The sequence below is a fragment of the Eubalaena glacialis genome, chromosome 8, assembly GCF_028564815.1.
Source record: "Eubalaena glacialis isolate mEubGla1 chromosome 8, mEubGla1.1.hap2.+ XY, whole genome shotgun sequence".
Taxonomy (NCBI): Eukaryota; Metazoa; Chordata; class Mammalia; order Artiodactyla; family Balaenidae; genus Eubalaena; species Eubalaena glacialis.
The window spans coordinates 110,359,326-110,372,999 of record NC_083723.1 but is presented as its reverse complement, the minus strand read 5'-3'; the positions used below and the strand labels follow the sequence as shown (position 1 = coordinate 110,372,999).

General features: G+C 37.9%; 1 long non-coding RNA gene across 10 annotated transcripts in view; it reads left to right on the top strand.

Annotated features, from left to right (window-relative positions):
* The window catches only part of LOC133096472 (uncharacterized), a 117,684-nt gene that overhangs the window by 919 nt on the left and 103,091 nt on the right, over positions 1–13,674 (top strand). The window lies entirely within an intron of this gene.

Below are 13,674 nucleotides of genomic sequence, written 5' to 3'. Positions count from 1 at the left end.
GTGTCAAAGAACAGATCCTTACTTCTGGGAGAACACAAATCCAAGGCCTGACAGATCCCAGCAGGTGATAGGTACCATCTAGGGATAGTCAAATTAAACTTGTACGGGATTAACTAGAGGTCAGGTCAGAGCAACTGGAGGAGGCGGCTTCCGGGCTTGACTCCCAAGAATGCAGCTTCCAAATCCTATACTCTTACCCACTTCCTCTTCCTTTTCTCTGTACCAGGTGAGGACAAAGTGAGGGGAAACCTTTTCTGCTAGTGTAACATCAAAGCTTCCTACTTAGAGTGCCCACCATCCATACTCTGGAGGATAAAGACAGGATAAAGACAAGTGTCAGTCTTATAGCATTTAGCGATACTTACCTGGACTTAAGGGCTCACTGGATTTTGTTTTACTGTTACGTATACCTGTGGAATGCTGGTTTGTCACATAGAACATTAACAACATCAAACATCACCTGCCTTTTAGAATCTCCTTGTACAGGTGAGGAATCTGAAATTTAAGAAGTTTATTCAGAATTACTTAGCTGGTTGGGGGCAGAGCCTGGGCAAGGATCCAAGGTTGCTAATTCATAATTCTAGGGAAAATGCTTCCTCTCCTGCTGCCTCTTGCTCCCCCCTAGCACACACACACAAAAGCAATGTTTTTTTAAATCAAGATTACTAATTTAATAGTAATTTATTAGTAATTTTATGGAAAATTTATTTCCATTAAGACCGGTCATGAAAATTTACTTCTGATGTAGCAAACAGTATAGATAGTATGAAAATAACTCAGGGTCCCAGTTCACTACTTCAAACAGCTTTTGGTGTAGTCCCACTTTCATCCAAATAAGAAATGAAAATGCAGTAAATTATTATAGCCATGTTGTCTTTCTTTCTGTTATGTGAGTGTATCAAAAAGTCAATATTAACACATATAGTCCTTTAAGGATTAGTAGCAGATTGTCTTATTCAGAACCTGAATGAAATACAATTTTATGAAAGCCTACATACTGGGCCTAAATTTCACAGCCATTTACACAGGGCCTTTGCAGGTAGGGTTGAGCTGGTCCACCATGCATCAAAACATCATCCAGAGACCTAGGCTATTCTGCCTTGGCTCTCTCCTTCCCTCCAGCAAACTCCAGAAAGTAGTTGATCCTATATTCCCTTTACAGATTGTCTCCTTAACAATCTTATCATCATGACCTGGTTGTTTGCTGCTAGTATCTAGTCTCCCACCATACACTACCTTCTTTCAGGGTCAGATTAAAATCTGCTCCCCGTAATCTAGTGTAACAGGCCCAAAGTGTTTGGCTCCCACCATTGACCTATTCAGTACACGACCCCTCTACTGAAACCAAAAACTGGAAATGCCCTTTGGGATCAGCCATGTAGAACCTTAGAAGAGACTTTGAAGCCGTCTGTCTCTTCATTTTACAAGTTAAAACAGAATGCTCATCTCACAGAGTAGTGCAAAGAATAACTGAGGCCATTTTGAAATAGTTTTGCAATCTCTGAAGCACCTTACGTCTGGTACTTCCTTGCACTGGGAACTTAGGCACGTTGTCTGACCTCAGCCAGTGTCTTTATCTGTGAAATAGGGATAATACCTAAGTGGCCATTGTGAAAATTAAATGAGATAATGCGGATGTACACAAGGAAAGTGTTCAGTAAATGGTAGTTATTCTTAATAGCTACAGTCATTATAAATGTAAAGTGTTTTAACTACTTACACGTACTCTTGTTTTAAGAACTCAGGAAAGTCTGGGCTTTGTGCTTTCCTCCCCTTTCCCTGCTCTCTACTCACATGGAGACCTGGCCTCCTGCAGAGGCTATAGGACAGGAATTTCCTTAGTTATCTTGCTGCCACCCAGAGAGGTGACTGTCAAGATGTGATTGCCAAAGAGAGTACAGATGCACTGCGGGGCTGGGAGCCTCTGGTATTGGGAAGTCTGAACTATATGAAATTTCCCTACTGTACAACGTGGAGCATCATGGGGTGAACGAAGTTGTCATAATTTCTCCCTGTGGAGTTGTTTTTCAAATGCTATATCAGATGTATGTATTATACTTTATATTAAAAATATTATGTTTATTGCATAAGGCTTAGAAAAGAAAAAAATTTTAAACACCCACATTCCTACCACTTAGAATTTATTGTTAATTTTTATTTCCTTCTATTTTTTCCCTATAAATCAATTATTTTAAAAAGACAGGAATCCGTAGCATATATACTGGTTCATGGCAATATTTACTTAATTCATTATGAACATCTCCTCATGTCATTTAATATTCTTCTTCGATTACAATTCCATCAGGTGACTGTGCCTTTGGGTATTATGTCTCACAATTCAACCAGTTTCCTACTCTTGGGCGTTGAGGTTGTTTCAGTTTCTTTCAAAGATTCAGGGACGTAAATGGCCTGCTGCTTTCCTTAAATGACAGGGTGCTCTGGGAATGTCTGTTGAACCAAAGGTACTGGCTGCTAGCCTTCTCCGCAGAGAGGCTGATAAAGTCGCCAGGCATTCTTTTCTCTGTGCCCTGGAATTGCAGAGCTAAGAAAGCTGAAGCCAGGGAAGCCTGAAAGCTCCTGTAGGGTAGCCCCTTCACCCCTGCTCCCCCCAGAGTTTCCTGCTCTTCAACCTGAAGAAAAGGTATTGAGGTGAAAGAAATTGAGGGAAGGGTTGGAAATCAGGGCTCAATTAATAAAACCTCACAAAACTCCTGGCATATGTGTCTCCAATTTACAGATGAGGAAACTAAGGCACAGAGACAATCTGTACAAACCTGCACAGCTAATTAGAGAGTCCGAGTTTGACTTGGTTCTGAAATTTGAACTCTCCCCACCATGCTTCCTACTTCTTCTAAAAACCGATGGCTATAACTTCATTCTTCTTTTTTTTTTCTGTGAGAAATTTGTTGTCAGTCTCCTAAGATTTATTGGTTATCTGCTCCCTTAAAAAAAAAAATTCCCTCCTGACTGTCCAAGGATTTCTTCTGCCTCTGGATTTCCCAAGTTGGCTCCCTCTTTGCCAAAAGAATATATCCTCATTCTTTGATGAAGAATCAGACAACTTAGCTTTTGTTCCCCCTCCCCCCACATTTGCTAGTTTTCTTACCAAAGTGTCCTCACTATATGCATTGGAAGGTCAAACTCATAAAAGGATAGCTGCATAAAGTTAACAATGTTACACATAGTTCCTTAGCTTTTGGGATTTATAAAGTATGACTATATATAGAGCAATAAGTCTGTTTTTCTGGTTTGGTTATAACCTGGTTCTAAAGGAAGTTCTAAAAGAGGCTTTACAAAATTGTTTAGAGCCATGCAGCATCATTAAAATAGGTGTATAACCTACCAATATGACACTTTGAAGGCAGTAACACATATTTGGAAGTGTAATTTCTGGAATGTTTTGTTAAAGGCTCTCTATATAATCTAATCAGAATCAGTTTTAATCAAGAAGATACCTTTTCTCTCTTTTTTTTTGGTATTTATTTATTTATTTATTTATTTATTTTTTATTTTTAATATTTTATTTGTGCATATATCCAATATATTATCTTTTTTTTCACACACACACACACACACACACACACACACACACACACTGTATTTTATTTTTACAAGAGATAAATAGACTGACACCAAGCATTGTACATGGATGACCACAACAAAAGCAACAATGATTGCAATTGCCAAACATGAAACACACTCATACTATGTCATAATATTGACATTCAGTCCAGTAATCCTCCACTGTAACAGCTCCTTTACTTTGCAGTGAAAATTGATTTGTATATTCTTTGCCTCTGAGTCCTTGTGGGATTTTTTCTTTTTTTAAATTCAAACAGAAAGTCACAAAAATTATACTCATCCTCATCAGTTCACTCAGTCCCATGTAATTAATTTTTTTTTTATCTTGATCTTTTGTTAGCACTTTTATGAGCGCATCAGTTTTTCATTAGAGTTCTGAAAATGCTTATTCATTCAGTTCAGCAGTACAGTCAGGTACCAGAAACCTGTACTTGTCAGAGTCTTTTCCATGAATTTCCTGAAGATGAAACCCTTTTATAGGAACATATTTACAAAAGCATCAGAGTACACCCAGAACTGTCTGTAAATGACAAAAGACTTAAAAATGACCACGGTTAAAGATTTGATGAAAGTTCATAATAATGCAGTTGACAAGAAAATTAGTTATTTCTGAGATATACCTTTTAAAGTAATAACTAGGATTATGACTTATAACATTATACCAGAACATATAAGATTTTTAGAAATTTCATGTGATGTCCGAAACATTTATATTAACATATTTCCATACAAATAACCCAATGAAAGTTTAGTATTAGTTGTTTTGTTTGTTTGTTTGTTTATACTGCAGGTTCTTATTAGTCATCAATTTTATACACATCAGTGTATACATGTCAATCCCAATCGCTCAATTCAGCACACCACCATCCCCACCCCACCGCAGTTTTCCCCCCTTGGTGTCCATATGTCTGTTCTCTACATCTGTGTCTCAACTTCTGCCCTGCAAACCGGCTCATCTGTACCATTTTTCTAGGTTCCACATACATGCGTTAATATACGATATTTGTTTTTCTCTTTCTGACTTACTTCACTCTGTATGACAGTCTCTAGATCCATCCACGTCTCAACAAATGACTCAATTTCGTTTCTTTTTATGGCTGAGTAATATTCCATTGTATATATGTACCACATCTTCTTTATCCATTCATCTGTTGATGGGCATTTAGGTTGCTTCCATGACCTGGCTATCGTAAATAGTGCTGCAATGAACATTCGGGTGCATGTGTCTTTTTGAATTACGGTTTTCTCTGGGTATATGCCCAGTAGTGGGATTGCTGGGTCATATGGTAATTCTATTTTTAGTTTTTTAAGGAACTTCCATATTGTTCTCCATAGTGGCTGTATCAATTTACATTCTCACCAACAGTGCAAGAGGGTTCCCTTTTCTCCACACCCTCTCCAGCATTTGTTGTTTGTAGATTTTCTGATGATGCCCATTCTAACTGGTGTGAGGTGTTACCTCATTGTAGTTTTGATTTGCATTTCTCTAATAATTAGTGATGTTGAGCATCTTTTCATGTGTTTCGTGGCCGTCTGTATGTCTTCTTTGGAGAAATGTCTATTTAGATCTTCTGCCCATTTTTGGATTGGGGTGTTTGTTTCTTTAATATTGAGCTGAATGAGCTGTTTATATATTTTGGAGATTAATCCTTTGTCCGTTGATTCGTTTGCAAATATTTTCTCCCATTCTGAGGGTTGTCTTTTTGTCTTGTTTATGGTTTCCTTTGCTGTGCAAAAGCTTTTAAGTTTCATTAGGTCCCATTTGTTTATTTTTGTCTTTATTTTCATTACTCTAGGAGGTGGATCAAAAAATCTCTTGCTGTGATTTGGCTGTGCTGGGTCTTAGTTGCAGCACACGGGATCTTTGTTGTGGCCCGCGGGCTTCTCTCTAGTTGTGGCACGGGGGCTCCAGAGCGTGAAGTCTCAGTAGTTAGTTGTCCCGGGCATGTGGGATCTTAGTTGCCCAACCAGGGATCGAACCCGTGTCCCCTACACTGGAAGGCAGATTCTTAACCACTGGACCACCAGGGAAGTCCCAAGAAGATACCTTTTTTCCATCGTCCCTTCCCCACCCCCCATACTATACCAGCACCCTAGCCCAAACTACCATCACCTCTTGCATGGATTTTCTCAGTAGCTTCCTAACAAATCTTCCTGAATCCACCTGTGCTCTCTTTTAGCCAGGCAGGGTGATCTTTGTGATCATGGTACAGCTAATCCCCTCCTTCCCCCACCTTGAACACTGCAATAGCTTCCCACTGCCCCTGGGACTGGCCTTCTTTCCTCTTCCCTATGGCCATTAGACCTTGGCACAAGCATTTTCCCTACCTAGAATGCTCTTCCTTTCCAGGTAGTTAAAGCGCAGAATAAGAACCCAATTTTCCTAATTCCCAGGCTGAATCTCTAATGTAAGTGTGTTCCTGGGGATTAGTTGTTGTCCAGCAGGGGAAAACATGATTTGGAGGTTCAAAGGAAATTCAGTAACGCAGGGGATAAGAGTGTGGGCTTTGGGACCAGTCCGCCTGGGTTCCAGTCCAGTACTAACCATATGATCTTGGGCAAATTTTTTTTTTTAACACCCTTGCCTTATTTCTTCTGTTGTATAATGGGCCATGGTAAGGTTATCTACCTCATAAAGCTATATTGTTTAAATAAGTTAACACATGGAAAGAGCTCAGTAAATTTTAACTTTAATAGTGGTCTCAACAATAGATTAAGGGCCCAATATAATTTCTTATGTAGAGAGTAAAATCAACCTTGTTAATTTTCTCTTGTTTTCTTCTGGAGAAAAACAGATACAGCAAGCAACTGGGAGGCCCTCCTAGGGCAGCGAAAGGCTGGTCCTAGCAGATAAGGCTTCAGGGGCTGCACTATGTAGGGAAAGACGTATGATTACATAGTCAAAACAGGTGCCAGGCCACAAATGCTAGTGAGCTGAGATAACATGAAGCCTAAAGGGTTTAAAAAATACACAAGGAAAAATAAATTAAAGAAATCTAAAATAGTATTAAAAAAATCACAACAGCGGACAAAAGATAATCTGTTTACAGATGAAATCATTTTCAGCTTCTAAACTAAGCCCTGTCATATAAAATATCTTTTCCATGTATAATAAATATTTTGGAGGCTACCTGAGGTCCCAGAATTTTTTTACCAGAATGTTCTATGGTAGCTTTGAGATCTGTCATTTCTAGCTACTTCTAGGTACTATTTTGTACCTAGTAGAGAGAAGCTACTTTACCTATAGACTGTTACTCCAGCTTGAGTGAGACAAAGTTCTTTATATTCCCCATTTAAATCCTTACAGAATCCTTATTAAATAAATTTAGAAAATAGTTTGACTGCCTTCACTTATTAGTGAGTTTTCAAGTAAAGAATAATGAGAATACAGAATTTGTTACCAGTTTGGTAACCATCAGTGACTTACGGCCACTGGAGTGTCGGTCTCTTTATGCCAGTTGAGTCTCCTAACTAGTCTCTGCCATCATCTCTCTGTGAGGTCAGATAAGAGGAACAGGTAAGTCTCCTGTCGGTAGCCACAGGATATAAAAATTAGCAAGAAAGGCTATTCTCACACGTGGTGTTCTGTAGACTATTATTAGACTTACGAGTAATGGCAGAGGCTCTAACACTAGATGGTTCTTGGAGAGATGATGGGCTGAAACTCCGGTTGTTGTGATCCATGATTATTCAGTGACAGCTGAAGCAGAGAACTGCAATGCCAAATGACCTACATTTCTTCACCTTTGAAACTTTAAGCAATTATATAAAGGCCAGGCATCTATAGCTTGCTAAAACTTCCCTACTGTTGAAAATTATTTTTAGGACCATTAGGAAGGAACCTATGTTCTCAGATTCAAAGTCAGTTATATTAGGCAAAATATTAATAACAGACCAACTTTTAACAAAATATTATGGTAAATATTTCATTTTTTATCCAAAACTGGTAACTGCTGCTTATATATATATATATATATATATATATATATATATATATATATATATATATATATTCCTCTTTGCCTTAACACATATATTTTTTTATGCTTTGTTGCTTCTCTACCTTCTCTAAGATGGGTGAGAAAGAAGAACAAAAAAAGGAAAAGGAAGAAGGAGAAAATAAGTAAAACCTTCAGAAATGCACAGGTCTGGTCCCAACCAGCAAATCAATCCAAAAAGTAACCAGTTATTCATTGAATGTTGCCTAATGTTTAAGAAATTGTATTAAGAAGTTCTTAAACTTCCTAATTTTGAAATTTTGAAGGAAGAGAATTAACAATATTATTAATGCCTACCATAAGCTGTGCCAGGAGCAAGAGTTATTAAGATAAATGAAACATAATCTTTGTCCTCAAGGAGCATGGCCCAGTAAGAGAGAAACCAACTCATGAACTATGAATCACGGTCCAACAAATACATGCGCAAATGCAATCATTGAGGACTCACAGGGTGTTTTGTTTGGATGGGGGAGGGGGTGTTCTTAAGTGTGTGTGGGGAGGGGCTGGGAGTGAGAAGAGTTGGCAGTGATGTGAGAATTATAGATACATAATGGAAGAGGTAAAGTCTGAGCAATGTTAAGAAATGAGTAGACTTCCAGCCAGAATCCAAAACTGGATTGTGGTGATAGTTGCACAATTGTATTAAACTCGCTGAAACTCATTTGGATTATATGCTAAAAATGGGTAAATTTTATGGTATATAAATTATATCTCAAACTGTTGTTTTTTTCTTAAGAACACTGGCTTTAGAAACAGAAACACAGATTCCTGCAATTGGCTTGTTTCAGAGAGAAAGTGCATGAATGATCTTATCTGTAACGCCACTGCCCTTGCCCGATAGACCTCAGGGTCTAGTGCTGCCTGTCTGGGTGGATAGTCAGTCTGTCTAGGTCTGGGGATGGTATTAAGAAGCTTATTGTTGCCTCATACTTGAGCTACATTATCCAACAACTTTATCAGGCATACAGCTGATATTCTACTTCCTACCTTTATGACACCTATTTCTTTCCATACTTAGTTACCAATTTTACAACTTTGGACTGGTGAAAAATTTATGTTGAACTAAATTTAGACTGATAGAAAAGTTGCCGGAATAGTACAGAGTTTCATGTATCCTTCACCCAGCTTCCCCTAATGTTAACATGTGACATAAGCATACTACAATCGTCAGAATCAGGAAATTAACATTGGTACAGTACTACTAGCTAAACTGAAGACCTTATACAAATTTTGCCACTAATCTCCCACTAATGTCCCTTTTCTATTCCAAGATCTTATCTAGGATCTCACATTGCATTTAGTTGTTAGTTATCCTTGGTGCCCTGAGGTCTGCAATAGCTCCTCAGTCTTTCCTTGTCCTTCATGACCTTGATATTCTTGAAGAGTAGATGATTTTGCCAAATGTCTCTCAATTTGAGTTTGCCTAATGTTTTTTCATGATTGAACTCAGGTTCTGCAGTTTAGGTGAGAATACCATGAAATATTGTGTTCTCTTCACTGCATCGTATCACAGGGTTCATGATGTTGATATGTTTTATTATTGGTGGTATTAACCCTGATCACTTGGTTAACGTGGTTTCTGCCAAGTTTCTCCACCATAAAATTACATCTTTCCCTTTGTAATTAATAAGTATGTTGGGGGAGATCTTTTGAAGTCATGAAACTTTATTTCTCCTCAAACTTTTACCCACTAATTTTATCATCTATTGATGCAATTTGTCTACAACAGTTATTATTGTGATATTTCATGGTGATTTTATATTTTTCTCTTTCCTTTTACATTTATTAATTCAAGTTCTACCATAAGGAAGAGTTGTCCCATCTCTACCATTTATTTATTTCATTTATTATTTTTATCAGTGTGGACTCATTTATTTATGGATTATAATCTAATACTATAATTATATGTTTTGCTGCTCAAATTGTTCCAGCTCTGGCACTTAGGAGTTACTTTGCCCCTGTGTTTTGTTTTGTTTTTGGAGCATGTTCTTACTTTCTGGCAAAAGATGTTCTAGGCTCATCTTATATATTACCTGCCTTGGCCCTGGAATCAACTATTTCCCCAAGGAACTCTGGTTCCTTTTATTAGAGAGTGGTGTTTAGAATCCAAGATCTGAGCACAAGGTGTGAAATGGGCTAAGATTTCTCACAATTCCAGGTTGATGAAAATGGGGACTAATTGGAATTCATACGCTTATGGGAATTGGTACAATCAGTTTGGAAAACAATTTGGCATTAGCCACTAAAGCGTAGGTAGGTACATTCCATGAGTCAGTAATTTCACTGGAAGAACTCTTGCACATGTGCAACTGGAGTTGTATGCAGTTTTGTTTAGAATAACACATAACTGAAAACAACCCAAACGCCCATCAGGAGGAGAACAGATGAATAAAGTGCAGTATATTCATACAATGGAATATTCTAAAGCAGTGAAAATGAGCTACAGCTATACACATCAACAGGAATGAATCTCAGATGCATATTAGCCAAAAAGAATACAGACAGTATGATTCCATTTACAGAAAGTTCATCAATATGCAGAATAAAGCAATATAGATATTTGTAGGGATGCCTAAGTGATAAGATGATAAAACTGGAAAGAAAAGGTAACGATAACTACAAAATCCAGGATAGTGATTACAGTAGGGGGTGGAATGCATGGGGCTTCAGAAGTATTGGTAGTATCATATTTTTTAAGCTGAATGGTGGGTTAATGGGCATTCATTTTATTTAGATCAGACATATGTATACGTGAAATATTGCATAATGAAGAAAAAGGGGGAGGAGCTGGGGGAAGGGAAAGAAGAGAAAAGAAGAAAGGAAGAAAAGAAGGGAGGGAAGGAAATAAAAAGGGAAGGACAGAGGGAGGGAAAGAAAGAAACAAAAGAGCATTCCTGTACATGATGTCTTAAGATCTGGGTGGTAGTTCAGATTCTGACACCAAATATCTCTTTGGCTTTGAATGAGTCATTAAACTTTCCAGAGCCTCAATTTTCACACCAGTTAAATAGGTAAAATGTACTTTGTCCTGTGTACTTCACAGTGTTATTTTGAGGAAAAAATGAAATATGTATAGAATAGTACTTCAAAGAAGTAATAACGTATTATAAAATATAAAAGAAAAAGAAAGTTAATACCTCAAATTACCTTGCTTCCTAATGCCAGAAACCTAGTGTATCTCGATATTTATATATAATTTTATATTCAATCACTAACTTATATCCTGCCCACTCCTTGCTGAACTAACATATCAGGAGGAAAACAGATATTTTGCTTATGCCTTTCAAGAAGGTTGGTTTGCTCTTCTGACAAAATTCACAAAGAGTGGCTTAACCGGAGCATTTCTGAGGTCTCAGGCTGCAGAACTTAAGGGCATTTCTCACTTGGGAAGGGCAATGTTGATGTGCTCTCCGGTGGTCAGAGGAGAAAGCACGTGTGATGAAGGGGTTGGCGATTGGCCTCATTTTCAACAAATACAATAATAATCAATATAAGATAAGGGCTACTATGCCTTACTATGGGCCAGACTTTGTTCTAACTTCTTCATTTTCATTATCTCATTTAATTCTCATAACAACCCTGAGAGATATGTCACATTATCTCCATTTTACAGATGGGAATATAGACTCCGAGAGTTGAAGTAAATGACCCAAGGTCACCAAGTGAGTGACGAGGGCAGATTGCCTCCTCAGGGCCACCTGTAGCCAAAGCCCACTCTCGACATCTAACCCAAATGTCTGTTGATCAACTGAGTTCTCCTTAGAGATCTTAACATCTCATGGGTATAATCTCTGGGCTAATAGGACTTCTCACCACCAGCCAACTTCACAAAGAAATCTGTGATTTTATTAGATATTACTAATTTTTTTAAAATTCCAGCTGTACTGGTAGCACACCAATGGGAGCCTCATGGGGAATACTAAACAGCTTGAATTATTTGTGCTAGGAAGGATCTTCCTGTTGTAGTTGAAGGACCCCTAAGGGAAAAAGAAAAAACAACAGGGAAGATCACCAAATGTCTAATTTACAGACTCAACCTGTATACTTTAGTTTTCTCACTGTCCCTGCTGTTTGCTTGGAATAACCCTCTTCACCTGTTTTGACTGGACCCCCTGGCTGCTTCTTCAGCCTCTGATTTCTGCTATAATGACTGGTTCCTGATTTTCTGCTTTTTTTAATCTTCTATTCTATTAATAAAATTCATTGGTTGATCAGTTTATAGATATTCTAGTATTTAACTATCTTTTAATTTCTGAAGTAAAACATATTTGGGCTCACTGTGGTTTACAAATATGCCATTAGAATCAGTTGTTATATATTTTATTTATAATTTTTAGTTTATATTTTTTAAGAGGCTGTTCTACAGTTTTGAATGATTCTTGGCAAGATTTTGGTCCCGAGGTTATTCTAACCTTGTAAGATGAATTGGGAAAATGCCTTCTTTTCTGATGCTTTGGAATAATGTGAATATCACAGATACTACCTGCACTCTGAATGTTTTTTCTTTTTAAAAAAAAAAAATTAATTAATTAATTAATTTGGCTATGTCGGGTCTTAGTTGCGGCATGTGGGATCTTTTAGTTAAGGCATGTGGGATCTAGTTCCCCGACCAGGGATAGAACCCGGGCCCCCTGCATTGGGAGTGCAAAGTCTTAGCCACTGGACCACCAGGGAAGTCCCCTGAGTGTTTGATAGCATTCTTTTGATTAATCATTCTAGCTTGGAACTTTTTAGAGGGTAGACATTTTTACATACTTTTTACTCCTTCAATCCCACCTCTCACCCCTGGTGCAACCCAGTCTACTGAGGTTTTCTTTTTCTTCTTAAGTCAATTTTTGTAATTTGTGTTTCCTATGTAATCATCCATTTCTTTCAAGTTTACGGCACCAACATTTTATGTAGTGTTCTCTTAGAACATTCAGATATCTTTTTGACTGCACTTATAACCCTTTTGTTATTCAAGTTGGTATCATTTCACTTTGGCTGCAGTTACCTCCTGACTAGTCCCCCCATATCCACTCTAACCACACTCTCTCTGTGTGTATCTGCCCCATCTTTTATCATTCCCTGCTATATCCATCAGTGGCCCAATGGGACTATTTAAGTAGTAAAACAGGGGTAGTTTCTTTCTAGATGATCTGTTACAAATCCTGGCTGTGAGCTGTGGGACAGTCTTATGTCTATTCTTGGACATCCAGAGTTGTCATTATGTTACTTACATCTCTAGCTCTCCTCACCTATATATACATACACCTGTCCTTCATGGGTCCTTGCTCTACTCAGCCCAGCTGCATCTATCCTATACATCCTCCCCACCCTGCCTCCATAACTCATTTCTGTTACTGGGGAAGGAAATTAAGATGCCCTGTACATGTTCTCTTGGATTCCTAGTATTGTGTAAAACAACTGAGCACCTAATGGTCAAATGAGAGTTCATAGTGCTACAAGCAAACCCTCGACCATGTGGCAGCCTTTTACTAAAGAATCGCTAAGGAAACTCCAGTTCAGTTCTACTCAGTCTCACCATGAAGGGAGGTAGAAAATAGACAAAGATAGTGTACACTGAGTCTTCACCTCTTCAAAACTTCCCCCAAATCAGCTAAGCATATCCATCTTTTAGAATTTTAGGTCCCAGCCTGACTGCCTCACACATGTACAGCTCTTTCTTTCCCTCTTCACCTCTTTGCTATTTATGTCTCTGTCTGAGACACCGTGATTCTTATGCACAAATCAGCTCTTTCCTGATCTCTAACTGAAGTTCTATTTCTTGCTTACTCCTGGGCAGTATCCTTAACCACTGAGATTAGGAGTTGAACTATTACCAAAAAAATTTTTAAAAAATTTGGCCTTATGGTGCAAACTATTTTTTAAAAATATACAATAGAGTATTTATATTCATAGAAACTATGTGCTTCTTTCAGCAAACAAGGTTATGTATGAAGTCATCAGTTCTGTAAAAGGAAAAGAAGAAAAACAACTAGTTCAAAGAGAGGATTTTCCCCCTTCTTTTTGGTATGAAGTGCCATACACTTGAACAATTCATATTGACTCAATTCAATGATACAGTGTGGTGTAATACACAAGCATGGCCTGG